Below are 13777 nucleotides of genomic sequence, written 5' to 3'. Positions count from 1 at the left end.
TCTGACACACAAGGGGCAAGTGTACAGCACCTTTTGGACTCAATCTTGTCCAAAAAGCGTTTTCACTTACTAGAGTCTGCTCTAAGACCAGTGCCGATACTTGAATGTGATCCTTAAAATGCCCCGCAGTGACTTGGGCAGGTCTCCCCCAGTATTACATGACGAGCTTTGGAGCCAGCAGGTGTGATCCTGTAAAGACACAGACAAGGATGCGACCGGTTTCTTCAGCGTCCTATCCAGTGTCCTGTTGTAGCAACAGCCTTCTTCGGTTCCCCTCGAGCCTCCCTGGAAGATGACTCAGTCGGCACACCAAGAAATGGTGGCACAATGACAACATTCAGAGCAGCTTTTGGGTAACACTCAGCACTCCTCTCCAATTGGATGGTGCCTCATTATGCTGAATGCAAGTTAACGGATTCCTAAAAATACCCACTGACACGAGTCATCCTCTTCCAAGGGCCCTGGAAAAAGCTTTCCGCAGAAAGGGTAAGGCCCGGAGGGGGCCGCGATTCTGGGGTGAGTCATGTAGTGACCTTTGTCAGGGGTATGCTAGGTTATACCTTCCATGTTCCCTGGCTCTGAGCTCGGGTCGCTGGAAGGATTTGATGAAATGCCTCTGTGGAAGTTTCAGCTGTGCCTCCCATGCCCATTCCCTATGCTCAAGGAAGGGTGCTTCGGGGTGTGCGGGTTGCTCGAGATTTGCCTTCTCCCAAATGAGAGGGAGCAGGAAAACCCAAAGTCAGAAATACGCACTGTAGCTGTGGGCTGTAAGCAGGAAACCTGTCCTTCTTAAAGCTGTCCCTTTTCCAGACTCTAGCAATGAAAAGTTAAGTATGGGCTCACCTGGAGGGGAAGATGTTCAGGCCCCCCCGTGCTAGCCCTGGATCGATGGAGTGGAGAAGGTGCCGGGGGGTCACATGCGCTGTGTCTCCTGTTACAGACCCTGCGGTGGGGCTGACGCTCATGGGGCCTCAAGGCCCTGGTGTTACACCTTCTTACAGAATCTAGGATTTCAGACGTGTGAGCAGTGTAGTTTTGGGGGGAGGAGAACTTTCTAGCACTCCTGAAATTTTACAACTTAAAAGGCTGTAAAGATTACTGTAGTCACAAGAATAACCCCGTTGCTTCGGATCCTTCTTCAAAATCGATGGGATATAAGTTATAAATAAAGAAAACAAGGGAATGCTCATCTTGTTGACCAGCCTGGCAGAATAGACCCCGAGTCCTTCTTTGGAGCTGTAATACGCAGAGCGACATGGGCTGACCGACCCTTCCGTGGAAGGGTTTGGCCTCTATGGGCTCTCAGAGAGCCAGTCTCTATAATCCTGGTTTTCTGATTTAAAATAGCCAACATTCCATTCCAAATGAGAGTTTACCAACTCTATCATGATTGGAGAAAAATCAACTTTCAATCAAACTTGAAAGTCACGTGTAGGATTTAGAGATCAGACTAACATCTCTTCTGCTCACAAGGGCTTGGAAGGTGATCTGGAGACTGCTGAAGAGTCTATCGCTTGGAGCTTTCAGATTAAAAACATGTCCTTTCTAAGTAATCTCAAGGGCTAGGGGTCAAAATAATTTTTAAAAAGGAACCAAATGATTTTTTTATTGAATTAGAATTCACGTAACATAAAAATCACCATTTTAATCTCTGAAAAATGTGTAATACAGGGTGGGGGAATGGGATAGACCGGTGATGGGTAGTAAGGAGGGCACGTATTGCATGGTGCACGGGGTGTTATATGCAACTAATGAATCATCGAACTTTACATTGGAAACGGGGATGTACTGTACGGTGACTAACATAATATAATAAAAAAAATTTAAAAATGTGTAATACAGTCGCATATAGCGCATTCACAACATTGCATTGCCACTACCTCCATCTAGTTTCAGAGACTCTTCACCCCAAAAGGGAACCCCAAAGCAGAGGGCCACTCTGCATTTCCCCGTGTCCCCAGCCCCTGGCACCCACTGATTTGGCTTTTTTTTTTTATCTCAATGGATTTGCCTATTCTGCATATTTCATATAAATGGAATGAATATGTGTCTTTTGTGCCTTGGCGTCTTTCACTCAGCATACGTTTTTGAAGCTCGCATGTATTGTAGCAAGACTCAGGTCTTTATTCCTTTTCATGCCTGAATACTATCCCATCGTGTGATTGTACCACATTTTGCCTATCCCTCCCTCAGTGGACGTGTGGGCTGTTCCTAGCTTCTGGCTTTCGTGAATCACGCTGCTGTAAGTGTTCACATGCACGTTTTCGTTTGACTCCCTGTTTTCAGTTCTTCTGGTTGTGCACCTAGGGGTAGAAGTCCTGGATCACGTAGTGATCGAAAGAGGAGGTTTTAGGACATTACATTTTATTTCATCAGGCCCAGTATTACAGAGTCAGGACTTCGGCGCAGTGTCCTTGAGTTCTTGTGTAGACATACAGGATTCTGTTTTATGAAAGAGTTCATTCACTCTAGAAATGATTCATTAGTAGAGATTTATTTGCCACTTATGTCTGAACGACAGAGAAATGTCGAGTCCCCATCACTAGATCCTCAGTTCCGGGTACGTTTTGCGAAATGGGCTGTCCCCTCAAACTCTCCCAGCAGAGTCAGTTTCCCCTGATACAAAATGAGAGAGAGTGGCTTAGAAGACAAGATCTCCAAGATAAGATTTAAAACATGCTTTGGGCAGGTTCTCAAATGGGAGCAAAAAGAGAGAGTCTTATTAATAAAAGCAGAAAGGAATTTGTTAGAAGGCTATCTGGTGGTTTACAGAAACTACAGGACATTTGGAGAATGAACCTGGGGAAAAGATGAAGACCCAGAGGAAACCAGGTGTGGGGGAACATAGGCCGCTGAGCGGCCCGATCCCAGCATGGCCCTGGACAACCTTCCCCCATCTGTGGGGCCTCACACCACAGCCACCCCCGGAATATGCCTCAGCTCTCTCCAGGTTTTTGTGTCACTTCTTTGAAATTAAAAAAAAAAAAAAATCCCAGTTTCAAGCATGAGCTTGGCACACATAGACCCTATTCCCATGTTCTAGTAACTCAGGGGAAGTGGGGGCAGGAAATCCAGAGTGGGTTGTGGGGCCCTGGAGGCCACAAAGACTTGCCAAGGGAGAGACTCCCTAAATGTTGGTGGTTTTTGTAATGCTGGGCGGGAGATAAAGAGCCGCCATATTACGAGTTCCATACTGTTGGTAAAGGAGAGACTCCTACTTTCATTGCTGCAGACAGTGTTGAAGATGTGTCGCTGGGCTGTTGAAGGGGAGGAAGGCAGGCGTGAAGTCGGGAGAGTAAAATGTGGGAAAGCAGGAGGAGAAGGAACGTAACAAGAGGAAAAAGAGAGTTCTCCAGAAAAATACTGTTGCCTTTTATTTGAGATTGAGCCACGTTTTGTGAAGCCTAAAACTTATGCAAGTCTTAGAATCTTTTTTTTAAAGACTAAAACAGCAAAGTTATGAATACAAAGAAATTGGTTCAAAAGTAAGTATTTATTTAGAGTGAGAAGAGAGACCCTAACAAGTTCCTGCAGCTTTGGACATGCAGGAGGCTTGCTGAGGTGTCTCTCAGGAATCACCAGATCTGGGATAAAAAGGCCCCTTACTTTTTAAAATTTCATGTAATTTTACTTATATTCAATTAATTAACATATAATGTATTATGGCTCAGAGGTAGAATTCAGTAATCCGTCAGTCTTGTATAATACCCAGTGCTCATGACATCACGTGTCCTCCATAATGCCCATCCCCCAGTTACCCCATGCCCCTACCCCCCTCCTCTCCAGCAACTCTCAGTTTGTATCCTATGATTAAGAGTCTCTTATGGTTTGACTCCCTCTCTGGTTTCGTCATTTTACTTTTTCCTCTCTTCCCCTATGATCCTCTGTTTTGTTTCTTAAATTCCACACATGAGTGAGATTATACAGAAATTGTCTCTTTCTGATTGACTTATTTAGCTTAGCATAATACCCTCTCATTCCATCCACTTCATTGCAAATGGAAAGATTTCATTTTTGATGGCTGAGTAATATTCCACTCTGTGTGTGTGTGTGTGTGTGTGTGTGTGTGTGTGTGTGTGTAAATACATATATACATATACACATATACACACACACATATACATACCACATTTTCTTCATCCATTCATCTGTTGATGGACATCTGGGCTCTTTCTATAGTTTCACTATTGTGGACATTGCTGCTATAAACATTGGGGTGCAGGTGCCCCTTCAGATCACTACATTTTTATCTTTGGGGTAAATACACAGTAGTGTAATTGCTCAGTTGTAAGGTAGTTCTATTTTTAACTTTTTGAGTAATCTCCATACTGTTCTCCAGAGTGGCTGCACCAGTTTGCATTCCCACCAACAGCGTAGGAGGGATCCCCTTTCTCCACATCCTCGCCAACATTTGTTTTTTCCTACTTTTTAATTTTAGCCATTCTGACTGGTGTGGAGTGGTATTTTGCTGTGGTTTTGATTTATATTTCCGTGATGCTGAGTGATGTTGAATATTTTTTCATCTGTCTGTTGGCCATTTGTGTGTCTTCTTTGGAGAAATGTCTGTTCATGTCTTCTGCCCATTTAGTCACTGGATTATTTGTTCTTTGGGTGCTGCGTTTGAGAAGTTCTTTATAGATCTTAGAATCTAACCCTTTATCTGATAAGACATTTGCAAATATCTTCTCCCATCCTGTAGGTTGTCTTTTGGTTTTGTTGACTGTTTCCTTCGCTGTGCAAATTTTTGCCTTTGTTTTCCTTGCCTTTGGAGCTGTATTTACCCAGAAGTTGCTGTGGCTGAGGTCAAAGACTTTGCTGCCTATGTTCTCTTCTAGGATTTTGATGGATTCCTGTCTCATATTTAGGTCCTTCATTCATTTGATTCTATTTTTGTGAATGGTTTTTAAGGAAATGGTCCAGTTTCATTCTTCTGCATGTTGCTGTCCAGTTTTCCCAACACCATTTGTTAAAGAGACTGTCTTTTTTCCATTGGATATTCTTTCCTGATTCATAGAAGATTAGTTGACCATAGTGTTGATGGTCCATTTCTGGATTCTCTGTACTGTCCTATTGATCTATGAGTCTGTTTTTGTGCCAGTACCATACTGTCTTGATGATTTCAGCTTTGTAATATAGCTTGAAGTCCAGAATTGTGATGCCTCCAGCTGATTTCTTTTTCAACTTTCCTTTGGCTATTCAGAGTCTTTTCTGGTTCCATACAAATTTTAGGATTATTTTTTCCAGCTCTGTGAAAAAAGCTGATGGCATTTTGATAGGGATTGCTTTGAATGTGTAGATTGCTCTGGGAAGCATAGACATTTTAACAATATTTGTCCTTCTAATCCATGAGCATGGAACATTTTTCCATTTCTTTGTATCTTCCTCAAATTGTTTCATGAGTGTTCTATAGTTTTCAGGGTACAGGTTCTTTACCTCTTTGGTTGGGTTTATTCCTACGTATCTTATGGCTTTGGGTGCAATTGTAAATGGGATCAAGCCCTTATTTCTTTTTCTTTTGTCTCATTGTTAGTAAATAGAAATGCAACTGATTTCTGTGCATTGATTTTGTATCCTGAAGAGCCCCTTATTTTTAACCCGCCTTCCCTTCACCAACAGTTCTATATGGCTTCCAGCGCCTTTTCTCATGGGGGGTGCATGAAACTCCCAAAGCTGCTCAGGGAATCTGCCTCTATGGCTCTCTGCCTCCATTGGAGGGATAGGACCTATTAGAGTTCATCCAGGCTTGCATTCAAAAAACTGTGGTTGAGGACGAGTCATATGTTAGCACTGCACTGGGGGCTGGAGACCCAAGAGTGATCAAGGCAAAATGGCTACTGTTCCTGTGGTAGTTCACACACCTGTCAAGAGAAACAGACTTTGGAAAACAAAGTGAAAAGGTTTTGAGATCATAATCACTCCTCCAGCCCACAAAAAGACCAATGCATCTCCTTGTTCCTTGGACTTTTCTAGAATAGGGTGTTCTGTTGTATGTAAGTCATAGAAACTTCAAACCTAAAAATATGATTTCTTATATAACCCTGATTCTATAGTGTAGGTAAATCCAGAATTATAAGCTAGCATCTAAAATACATGGCATTCTCTCTGTGCAGTAACCAGACAAAGAGGGGGAGTGGAGGGGTGGCCCACATGGGTGAGGGACAGTAGTGTGGCCAGTGTCAAAGGTCATAGCCCAGTCACAGAGAGAATGGTGCTCTAGGGGGACAGCTGGGAATCCCTGATGCCTCAGAATCCCAGATACACTGAAACTTCCCAGAACACCCTGTGAAAGTCTACAAAATCAACACTACTTTACAACAACTCAACAAAGAAGGCTCTCTTCTGTCAATATCAGAGTTAGGATAAAGGACTGGAGAAACAATGTTCAGAATAAACCTCTCTATTTCTCTTAACAACCGAATCTTAACAATGGCTACCAGATATTGGGTCTACAAAAGATGTTATGTATACATACACAAACTCACATACACACACCAAATACACAACCCAAGTGAGGTTAGCATGTAGATTATGAAGCTAGTATCTTCACAATCATCTCGTTTCTGTCACGAGCATGTCAGCCTTTCTCAAATGTCCTTGAAGCCAAAATGTAATTCTAGGAACGTGCAATTATCAATAGTTTCTGAAGCAGCCCACTGGAAAGGATTTTGTCAACAATATTGCCAATGATGGGAGGCATTTATGTCAGGCTGGGAATGCAAGGAAGGTTAAGGGGCAGAATCCTGAGAGCCTTTAAGGAACTAGCCTGTGTTTGTGTTTTAGACTGTGGCAAATTGTAAGCATTTTAACGATTTTTCCATTCTTTGAATCTTTATTTCTACTAGACCCACCAGGACCTGGCTTCATTTGATTGGAGCCTATCATCTGGCCCATACTGAAATCCGTGTCCCTTCACATGTGTGCTGTGTCATCATTTTGTCAACATGTGTCAAGATGCTTTGTCTTCATGCTCCCCCATGCTGGTCCATAGACCACCCTAATGATGCAAATGTCCGGTGTGCCACCATCTTGACACCACTGCTCACCAGGGCTCCCCTCTAAGATGTGACAGCTTTAACTGTACCATAAAGAGAATGGAAACACAACTCAAGTTATTTGTGGACACAGTTGGAACTTCTGAACCTCATGAGGCCACCTTCTTCTTCTAGCATGCTCCTAGGAAACACGGTATTCCTTATTGACCTCAGGGGTCTCAGAATAAGAAGAAAGGGAACGCTTTCTGTTCAGTGGCCAGCTAAACAAACAATTCATGGAGGCAAGTCATATACACAGAATTCCGACACCCTGCTGCCACCACCATGCTTGCGTGCCATGCTGTCAGCAGGCCTCAAAACACAAGCCCTTTGAGTTTGTAAGAATTAGATGAATTAAAAGCAATTTTCTCACTTTATTTGAAAAGTCACCCTGTCCCAAAATATATTGTTCTGTGGATATGCTAATCAATCCCTCATTTCTGGTTTGGTTAGAGAATGAGCTAGTTCACTTCTAGGAATCTTCTAGATGAATGAAGTTTCCCACTAGTACGCTAGAACATTTTGAAAAGTTAATTTTTATTTTTCTAGTAGCCTTTTAAAAATATATATTAAAATTATCTCTGTCTTCTGTCTTAATACATACTTTTTGCTCAGATTAATCCATAATCTCTGCCCTACCATTAATGGTGTGCAGTCAGTAGACTAAGAAATCATAAAAATTCAAAATCAACCTTGGTGAAGTTTGTTGTTTTATTAAGGCCTTTCAGATTGCATACCAAATGATAAAAGCCAAATCATGTTTATTCCAACAAAATCCAATATTCAGAAAATGACTGTGTATTTACACATAACTGTCCTTCCTCCCCATTATTCATCCCCACCCTCCACCGTGCCTCCAACACCCGGCTCACACTCAGGCCAGCTGGTGAATCCAACCGGTGTCTCAACCCAGACTCTGCAAATCTCCCATAACTTTTTTCTTAATTTGGATTGTTCTCTTTTTTTTTCTGTAAAACCAAAGCCCCCTCTAGAGAACATCCCATCCTTACAACTGCCCAGGTCCATCCCAGGTGGCAGAACTTCCTGGGAGTGTTAGAGTCATCATGCAAAAACCTTCCTTCCTTCCTTCCTTCCTTCCTTCCTTCCTTCCTTCCTTCCTTCCCACCTTCAAACAAAATTTGTGGAGAATACTTGACTTTGCAAAACTTGGAGGAGGAGTGGCGTTGCACATACTAGGGGCACTATACCTGCTGACTTGATGTTCATCAATAGTCAATATCAATCCTGTGTTCGATACAGCTGCCCTTAGAGTTTTGAGGTGTGTATGAAGGGTGTCTGCCCTATCATGGACTGGCAGTCCTGAGCCAGAGGTGGTGCCTGCCCAGAGTACCGTGTGGAGAAGGATTCTGTGTCCCTATCTAGGCTTCATGAAGATTGCAGACTCTTGTGAACAAGGTGTGTCCTGTGCCCAGGATGGGATCTGTAGCTTATATGATGTGGCCATACTATACCTACCTTCCACACTCTGCTTCCAACTGTTAAGATTCTTGAGCTCTTCTTACTACATGGCACCTGTCACTTCACTGAGTATCATTCACATCAAATCTTAAGGTTGTTAGGAGACCAGGATCTATCAGGACCTCTATGGATACTCTCTGTTTGTGGAAATCCATTCTAATTGATTGCTTCCAAACTTCCATGGGTGGAAAAATGAGGTGATTTAACTTGTTAAAATTGTGCTTGGGATGGATTGATTTAGGGACAGAGGAATGAGAAAGATGGGTAGGTATGGAGTAAGACATAACGAATGTTAGTTGTAAAATCTAGGTGGTGATGATGTGTTTATTATGAAGTTCCGTTAACTTTTTTTTGTGTTGGAAATTTGTATAAGAAAATGTTGTGTGGAAATTGTGTGTATGGTAATAATTAGTAATCAGTGATTTTGTGCATGAGCTAATCGCTAAAAATAAAGTGCATGTCCTTTCATAGATATGATATAATTTAATAAACTCTATTGGTCCCTTCAGCCCTTTTCTGTGCTCACTTTCATATTTTTGCTTTCTAAATATGAAAAGTCAAGTCAGTGCATAGAGTTAACTGGGTCATTATTACATTTTTAAAAGTCTTTGAAAAATAGTGCAATGTTTTTTTGTTGGCTTGGTTATTTTGCTTTGGTTTTTTGATTATGTTGGGGGGAGCCAGTAAAACACGAGCGATTTTTTTTTTCCTAATATATAAATCCAAGATAAATGTGACTTTCCCTCATCAGTGATTCTGGTAGAAGGGAGTGGTTAAGCCAGCCACAATATATTACTCTAAAAAGCAAAATTAATCTACTTATTTTGTATTAACCCAGGAGAGATTGTGAAATCAATGGGAGGTGCCACAGGGATATTTGAAGTCCAAGCTGACCTCTAATGGTTGACTCAGACTTTTAAAAAATGGCTGAGCTGTGGTAATGACCCACAGCTAGTGATAGGATCAGGAGTAAGAAATGCGTGGTGATCTTTTTTTTTTCCTCAGTAAAGGATAGTAGGAGTATTTCCAACTTTTTCTCCCCCTCCTTTTTTTTTTTTTGTGAGTGAAGGAAATAACCTCACTAAATTTTGAAATTTAAGTGATTCATAGAACATATAAATATTTAAAAGATATTCACAAAGTAAATAAACTGAAATAAACAAAGGAAGTCATTTGCCATCTCACTTTTGGGCTCTGGAAGCTTCCCACTTGTGTCAAGAAGGAAAAGAAAAAGAACATCTCCATCAGTGTAAGAGAAGGGATTAAAAATTGGCCACTGATGGGAAAGGCAAGTAGAGTCTGGCATGAATGGTCACAGAAGCGTACACCCAACAAAGCCCCGAGTCCTGGCAACACTAACCGTGTGAAAGGATGCCAAGGGAATTATGGGTCTTTGACTTCTTAGAATAACAGAATTCTCTTTAATAGATTATTCCGCACGGTTGGGCAGATGACGGCCACAGGCTGTCTTCAGTGGGGAGGGCTCAGGGCACAAAATAAATTGAAGAGGCAACTGGCATGAACCAGAGCTCAGATGAGCAATTCTCGGAAAAGCAAGCCAGTGCCCTAGACTAGCTTGGCCTGACAGCGCGCACTGGCCTGGACTCCTCAGCCTGCCAGGCCACGGTGATGTGGCGGGGAGCACCGTGACAGCAGGAGCACTTGTGCCAGTGTTGAATAGTTACAAGATGAAAGTCTAGCTTCTTGAGATCCAGGAATAAATCACTGCAGAGCAGCCCACAGCCTGCATAGTGCAAGGCATTATTAAAATGCGAAGGCACAGCCCACTTAAGACACGGGGCAGATAAACGAGTCAGTGGACACAGGCTGTCAGAGACATATGTTTGCATTCTCCTTTGGGATCCGTCAACCCAAACCCTGCCCTGGTTCTGAAATACCGGGGCAGAATCTGTGTGGCTTTCCACAGGACCCCAAAGGCAACAAGTCTCTGATTCCAGGGCCACACTGCAGCAGGCCTTCATAAGTTTAGAGCTTGGGGGTCACTGCTATGTGTGTGTGTTGGGGGGGTGGGGGGGTTAGACCCATCGTTTTTATTCTTATCTGGAGCACCAACTTATTAGTTAATCGGTGTGGACAGCACAAGTGGTGGGGGCATGCAGAGGGCTTGCACTCCAGTCGGAGCTCGGACAGCCCCCAGCAGCGAGTGGGTGCGTTCCCAACTGAAGAAGAGAGTGTATCAAATGCATCGTTCGGGGTCTGATATTTCAGAAGAGCTCAGCACATTCTCGCTTTTTTCATCACCATGTTCTGGACCATTCTCTTTGCAGATGTTGCCCCTAATCTTTAAAGCCTTAAATAATAGTTATCTATTTTTTTTTAAGATTTATTTATTTATGTTAGAGAGAGAGAGTGAGCAGGAGTGGGAGCGACAGATGGAGGGGGGGAGACTCTCAGACTCCTCGCTGAATGCGGAGCCCCATCTAGGACTCGATGTCATGACCCTGAGATCATGACCTGAGCTGAAACGAAGAGTCAGACACTTAACCAACTGAGCCACCCAGGCGTCCCTGGTTAGTTACTTTTACTCTCTTTACCGTAGAGATAACTAAGGCACTGGCTGGCAAGATGGTTTGCTGAAAGTCCCCACGTCAGGTAAAAATGGAGTCTGCATTTGAGCCCAGTGTGTGGCAGGTGAGGTGACCAGCTCTCCTGGTGATAGTTCTGAGAGCCTGGACACCCTTCAGTCCCAGACAGAGCAGGACAGCTGGTCACCCTAGATTTAGCTCCAAATCCTTTTGCTTCCCATGATGCCATAGCTGACATCATCATACCCCTGTTTTAGGTTCTGTCCATTAAATTTTATTTTCCATTTCTGTCTTGAGCCACGTATATACCGACCAATGATAGTGGAGGTTCGAAAATGCTTTGGGACAAAGCTATATTAAAACATACAAATCTGTGTTTCTTACAGACTTACTCTAATGTATAGATTTAGCAAAGATGGTGTGTAGGCTAGGACTACATCATTCAAGACTAAGCACTCTTGTTTTCCTTTTTTAAGAGATCAAGATTATTTGTTTTCATTTACACAATGGGGAGGGGGGTGAGTGGACACTTACTGCCAGACATTTTTATGGGGAAAAAATTCTAAGGACTAAAAACATATGTTTTTAAAGGTCACATGACTCAGAGTTGAACTTGTCAGTGTTCCAAAGCTGAAGTTACGGGCATGGATCATTAGGAAAGGTCACAAAGGTTAGTGATACAATCTGTGACTATTTAAAGAGAAAATGGCCTTGTCCCCACCCTTTGGACACAGGGAGCAGAAACAGTGTGTTCACTTTGTCCTAAAAGTTCCATCACGAGTCGGGACGGGCCACTCAACATAGATACATTCCAAATATTTGCTTTAAGGGTGGGCAAAATGACCAAAAATAGAAATTTAGGCAGCTGAAAATTTCAGCCAAAATTCTCCCGGATTTCTAGCTTCAACCTGTACATACAAAATATGTGGCTGCAAAATGTGCCCTGAGAGTTCACAGCCAGACAAAAGGAGACTAACAGCTGTGAAAACACACAAAAGCTTAATGACATCATGCTTTCATTCCGCGGAAAAAAAATGTGGCGTTGATTCATTCTCAAGCTGGAATATATTTCCACATTAAAGCAAATTTTGCCTGCAGTTTTAGAGGGAGTTTTTATTATGAGAAAAACATATCCAAAAGGAAAAAATAATTTTTATTCCCCTAGGCATGTGAAAAGTCATCAAACAGCCTAAGAGAATGTATTCGGCACAATGCCGCCACTTCTAATGGGAAGAGCTCTCTTCTTGATCCTGTGCTCACTTTGACCGAGACCAGTGAAGCATCGGGACGACCTCTGTCTGTCAGTGATTTAGTATGTTAACAAACTTAAGTCGAATTTGGCTAGCACTTGGAAAATGTAATGTATTTCCTGCATATTATTATGGGAAAAAATAAATATATATAGGAGTAAATTCTCCAAGACAAGGGAAATCATGATGTGGTATTATTTTGATCAGCCTCCCTTGATAGCAAACGAACTTGTTCCTTTCAAAGCCGAGGAAGAATTTTAGCGTGTATTAAATGCCTCCTGTTTCTCATTCTCTGATTTCCGTTTCACAGAGTAGTGCGTCCTGCCATTCCCATTTGCAAGGGAGGAATCCGGCTTAGGGAAGTCCGACAGCTCGTGGAGGTGCCCAGCCAGCCCCTATTGCCAGGCTTCGAGCTCAGACTTCCTGACTTCCAAACTACGAAGAAGTCACACTCTTGCTATTCAAGCTGTGGTCTGTGGGCAAGCAGCATTCACACTGCCCGGGAACCCGCTAAAATGCTCAGAATCAGCCCCCACCTGACCTCTGTTCAGAATGTGCACAAGACACCATCCTGGATGATCCAGAAACACAAATGTGGGAGAGGTTCTGGCCTCCACCATACGGCTACAGCAGACAGCGGTCTCGGGGGGCGTTGCGGATTAAATCTCCAAGAGACCCCGGGTCCAAACCTCCAGCATTCACCTGGGGCCTGGGAACCAGAGCCAGGAAAAGTCAGTCCTGCCTGTCAAGCACCATTTTTGCAGCTCAGGGCCTTGAGGAAATCGCTTGTCTGCTCCAGATCTAAGTACTGCAGATATTGAATCAAGTATAAGGATTCTGCCAAAATCTCAGCTACATTGTCAAGTTGGCTGGAAGTGGATAAAAGCGCAACCCTGCTTAGTCATCGGTGTAATAGCTGGAGAGGTGTGAAGTGTTTGTCCCGCTGTTTCTGCTCAGCAGACCGTTCGCCCTTTCCCCTTGCTATGGTAGGGAAAACACTGAGAAGTTGGTACATCTTTTGTAGATTAGCTGCTGGTAGTAGGTATGAACGATGTAGCTTTCTATTTTCTGACTCCACGTCAAGTCACTACTTTATTCTACCTTGCTTTGTAGGGACGGGCTTCTCCTTCCCACGTGTAGGAGATGGCTCTCTCGTATTATAGTGCCTTTTTTAACAAACAGCCTTTGGGTACAGATAAGGCTTCCTATATCCAGAAATAACTAATTCAGTCTGTTCGTATTTAAAATGTTACTTCAACTTGTTAAAAAATGAGATGACTTTTCATAAAACATGATTTACCTGTAATGCACACAAATAGATTAAATTTTAATTATCAAATTGACTTGAGTGAAATCTATTCTTTACCTATGCTTTACTGTCTAAACTGTGTCATCACTTTATTTCTAAAAAGGCTCAGTAAAATATTCCCAAACTCTGGTAACCTACTTCTGGATTCTGGTGTTATGAAGA

Source organism: Ailuropoda melanoleuca, chromosome 15 (genome assembly GCF_002007445.2).
Source record: "Ailuropoda melanoleuca isolate Jingjing chromosome 15, ASM200744v2, whole genome shotgun sequence".
NCBI classification, from domain to species: domain Eukaryota; kingdom Metazoa; phylum Chordata; class Mammalia; order Carnivora; family Ursidae; genus Ailuropoda; species Ailuropoda melanoleuca.
The sequence above is the reverse complement of the archived record's forward strand: the minus strand, read 5'-3'. Positions refer to the sequence as shown.